The 5,000-nt window shown below is 51.4% G+C and overlaps 2 protein-coding genes across 2 annotated transcripts in view; both read left to right on the top strand.

The window, feature by feature from the left end:
* LOC310791545 (uncharacterized protein) overlaps positions 1-5,000 on the top strand; it is a gene marked incomplete at both ends in the record, with an annotated part of 557,869 nt that overhangs the window by 86,666 nt on the left and 466,203 nt on the right. The gene's annotated exons all lie outside the window — the stretch shown is intronic.
* LOC310791128 (NACHT, LRR and PYD domains-containing protein 3-like) overlaps positions 1-5,000 on the top strand; it is a 49,775-nt gene that overhangs the window by 40,172 nt on the left and 4,603 nt on the right. The window lies entirely within an intron of this gene.

Here is a 5,000-nt window from a genome sequence, read left to right as displayed (position 1 = left end):
CATACATTATTAAATAGGTGCACTGCATACCCAGGTATTTGAACTAAAAGAAAAGAAAAGTAATTCTTGGGTTCAGCTCGACTTTAAGGATCGGTTTCTGTGGGTGTTGTGTCCCATGAGATGTGTCTCTGGTTCATTGGTTAACTCTCTCCCTCCCTCTCCTCTCTCTCCCTCAGTCTCTCTCCCTCTCCTCTCTCTCCCCCCTCTCCTCTCTCTCCCCCCTCTCCTCTCTCTCCCTCCCTCTCCTCTCTCTCCCTCAGTCTCTCTCCCTCTCCTCTCTCTCCCTCAGTATCCCTTCCTCTCCTCTCTCTCCCTCCTTCTCCTCTCTCTCCCTCCTTCTCCTCTCTCTCCCTCTCTCTCTCCCCCAGTTTCTCCCCCTCTCTCTCTCCCTCAGTCTCTCTCCCTCACGGCTCATGCACATCATGAAACGCTCTGCGGCATGCCCCCTGTAAAAGCCTCTTTGACGCTGCATCTTGATAGGCTGTCTTGCTCTACTTCCGCGTCTGATTGGTCCATTTCAACCTCGCGCCCCCTGCCGCTGGAACCGCCCAGCGTTTCGCTGTTGCAGACTAGAGGCGGCTTGTCTCTGAGCGGCTTCACGCTCGCGGGGCGGGACTAGGGCGGGACCTTTCGTTAAAGCTACCCAATGACAGCTCTTCCTACACATTTCCTTCCCCCACCCTCCTGTGTACCTCGACCTGAAAATGTTTCTACAGCTCCAAGCTGGAAGCTGGTTTCCACGCCCACAAAACGCTGCGACACAGCGGAAAAGCGATTTTGCCATTGTAGGTGTGCACGAGCCGTCAGTCTCTCTCCCTCTCCTCTCTCTCCCCCCTCCCCTCTCTCTCCCTCTCTCTCTCCCCCAGTTTCTCCCCCTCTCTCTCTCCCTCATTCTCTCCCTTATCTCTCTCTCCCTCTCTCTCCCTCAGTCAATTCAATTCAAAGAGGCTTTATTAGCATGACCATAGTGAGTTTCAGTATAAAGCACATAGTACATGGTCGTACAGACAGAGGGAGAACAAAACAAAAACAGTTTGTAACATACAGAACAGAAACATGATGTTACTGTAACAAAATACAGGTAGTTCCAACAACAACCATCAACAATATTTTGTATTGAATCATATACAGATATATACTGTATATGGGGCGGCTGTAGCTCAGGAGGTAGAGCGGGTCATCCACTAATCGCTTTGGATAAAAGAGGTTGGTGGTTCGATTCCCGGCTCATCCAGTCTGCATGTTGAAGTGTCCTCGGGCAAGACACTGAACCCCAAATTGCTCCCGTTGGTGTGCCAGCACCCTGCGTGGTAACCTGCCGCCATCGGTGTGTGAATGGGTGAATGTACCTACTGACTGTAAAGCACTTTGGATAAAAGCGCTATATAAATGCAGGCCATTTACCATTTACCATTTACATATTGATTGTGCTTGAAATAGAGAGAGGGAAGGGGCGGTGTGTGTGTGGGGGTGATGTGTTTTTCTGGAGAGGTGTGCGTGTGTGTGTGTGTGTCGCTCTCTCTCTCCCTCTCCTCTCCCTCTCTCTCTCTCCCTTAGTCTCTCTCCCTCCCTCTCCTCCTCTCTCCCTCTCCCTCCCTCTCTCTCCCTCAGTCTCTCTCCCTCTCCTCTCTCTCCCTCCCTCTCCTCTCTTTCCCCCCTCTCCTCCTCTCCCCCTCCTCTCTCTCCCTCTCCTCTCTCCCTCAGTCTCTCGCCCTCCCTCTCATCTCCCTCCCCTCCTCTCCCTCTCTCTCTCTCTCCTCTCTCTCCCCCTCCTCTCTCTCCCTCAGTCTCTCGCCCTCCCTCTCATCTCCCTCCCCTCCTCTCCCCCTCCTCTCTCTCCCTCTCCTCTCTCTCCCTCTCCTCTCTTTCCCCCCTCTCCTCTCTCTCCCTGCTTCTCCTCTCTCCCTCAGTCTCTCTCCCCCCTCTGTGTGTGTGTGTGTGTGTGTGCGTGTGCGTGTGCGTGTGCGTGTGTGTGTGTGTGTGTGTGCGTGCTATGGGGGGGGTTTGTGCCATTGACATGCGTGCGCGCGTGTACGATGTGTCTGTGTGTCGTGTGTTTGGATTATGGCATGACACACAGACACATCGTGCGTGTGTGCACGCACGATGTGTCTGTGTGTCGTGTGTTTGGATTATGGCATGACACACAGACACATCGTGCGTGTGTGCACGCACGATGTGTCTGTGTGTCGTGTGTTTGGATTATGGCATGACACACAGACACATCGTGCGTGTGTGCACGCACGATGTGTCTGTGTGTCGTGTGTTTGGATTATGGCATGACACACAGACACATCGTGCGTGTGTGCACGCACGATGTGTCTGTGTGTCGTGTGTTTGGATTATGGCATGACACACAGACACATCGTGCGTGTGTGCACGCACGATGTGTCTGTGTGTCGTGTGTTTGGATTATGGCATGACACACAGACACATCGTGCGTGTGTGCACGCACGATGTGTCTGTGTGTCGTGTGTTTGGATTATGGCATGACACACAGACACATCGTGCGTGTGTGCACGCACGATGTGTCTGTGTGTCGTGTGTTTGGATTATGGCATGACACACAGACACATCGTGCGTGTGTGCACGCACGATGTGTCTGTGTGTCGTGTGTTTGGATTATGGCATGACACACAGACACATCGTGCGTGTGTGCACGCACGATGTGTCTGTGTGTCGTGTGTTTGGATTATGGCATGACACACAGACACATCGTGCGTGTGTGCACGCACGATGTGTCTGTGTGTCGTGTGTTTGGATTATGGCATGACACACAGACACATCGTGCGTGTGTGCACGCACGATGTGTCTGTGTGTCGTGTGTTTGGATTATGGCATGACACACAGACACATCGTGCGTGTGTGCACGCACGATGTGTCTGTGTGTCGTGTGTTTGGATTATGGCATGACACACAGACACATCGTGCGTGTGTGCACGCACGATGTGTCTGTGTGTCGTGTGTTTGGATTATGGCATGACACACAGACACATCGTGCGTGTGTGCACGCACGATGTGTCTGTGTGTCGTGTGTTTGGATTATGGCATGACACACAGACACATCGTGCGTGTGTGCACGCACGATGTGTCTGTGTGTCGTGTGTTTGGATTATGGCATGACACACAGACACATCGTGCGTGTGTGCACGCACGATGTGTCTGTGTGTCGTGTGTTTGGATTATGGCATGACACACAGACACATCGTGCGTGTGTGCACGCACGATGTGTCTGTGTGTCGTGTGTTTGGATTATGGCATGACACACAGACACATCGTGCGTGTGTGCACGCACGATGTGTCTGTGTGTCGTGTGTTTGGATTATGGCATGACACACAGACACATCGTGCGTGTGTGCACGCACGATGTGTCTGTGTGTCGTGTGTTTGGATTATGGCATGACACACAGACACATCGTGCGTGTGTGCACGCACGATGTGTCTGTGTGTCGTGTGTTTGGATTATGGCATGACACACAGACACATCGTGCGTGTGTGCACGCACGATGTGTCTGTGTGTCGTGTGTTTGGATTATGGCATGACACACAGACACATCGTGCGTGTGTGCACGCACGATGTGTCTGTGTGTCGTGTGTTTGGATTATGGCATGACACACAGACACATCGTGCGTGTGTGCACGCACGATGTGTCTGTGTGTCGTGTGTTTGGATTATGGCATGACACACAGACACATCGTGCGTGTGTGCACGCACGATGTGTCTGTGTGTCGTGTGTTTGGATTATGGCATGACACACAGACACATCGTGCGTGTGTGCACGCACGATGTGTCTGTGTGTCGTGTGTTTGGATTATGGCATGACACACAGACACATCGTGCGTGTGTGCACGCACGATGTGTCTGTGTGTCGTGTGTTTGGATTATGGCATGACACACAGACACATCGTGCGTGTGTGCACGCACGATGTGTCTGTGTGTCGTGTGTTTGGATTATGGCATGACACACAGACACATCGTGCGTGTGTGCACGCACGATGTGTCTGTGTGTCGTGTGTTTGGATTATGGCATGACACACAGACACATCGTGCGTGTGTGCACGCACGATGTGTCTGTGTGTCGTGTGTTTGGATTATGGCATGACACACAGACACATCGTGCGTGTGTGCACGCACGATGTGTCTGTGTGTCGTGTGTTTGGATTATGGCATGACACACAGACACATCGTGCGTGTGTGCACGCACGCGTGCGCGCGCGTCAGTGGCACAAACAACCTCGGGGGTGATTGTGCCAAGTTTTGGGCCAATCAGAACACTAGATTTTAGACATGCTCCGATCACCACGAAATTCGGTGTGGTGGTAGCAGCTGCTCACCAGAGGACAGCCGCCAAATTTTGTGTCTCGACGCCACTCTTTTCCCTTCAAGATGGCTGCACATATCATAAAAGTGCCGTGTTTACAACAGGGCAGTCTCCATTGACTTTGTGTTTGCTCAGAAAAAACCCACAGCTCTTCCTGAAGTTTGCAACCTCGCATCGGGCTGATATTCTGTCAGGGGGCGAGCCTACCCATGGACGGCTTTTAACGGTTACTATAAACTGAATATAACAAATTATAACAAATACTACTTTTTGTTGAAGTACTTATCCTTTTAAAGCTAAAAGGAGGCACTTCCAACACCTTGGGCTGATTTCTGGAGTTATATCAATCTGACAAATCCATAATGTGTCCTGGGATTCCCTTCATATCCATGTATCTATCCATCTGTTTCTTCAACAGTGGATCTGAAATGGCTTATTTTTGAGTACGGTATGTTGCTCAGCACAAGATTCCGACGCGGCGATGTCTCACTCATGACCCCACGACCGATAAACACTGAGCACGACCAGGAGGCTGCACTTTTTAAGCCTGAGCTAGATTTGAGCAGCTTTTGGCAAAACCATTGATCCTAGAGCGATGATTCATATATCCAGGCGCTCAGTAGAACACTCTGATCGACGCAAGCAGGTGCTACAAAGTTTTCTATCAAATTGGACCGA

This window comes from Poromitra crassiceps (genome assembly GCF_964638095.1).
Source record: "Poromitra crassiceps genome assembly, chromosome: 16".
NCBI classification, from domain to species: domain Eukaryota; kingdom Metazoa; phylum Chordata; class Actinopteri; order Beryciformes; family Melamphaidae; genus Poromitra; species Poromitra crassiceps.
The sequence above is the reverse complement of the archived record's forward strand: the minus strand, read 5'-3'. Positions and strand labels throughout refer to the sequence as shown.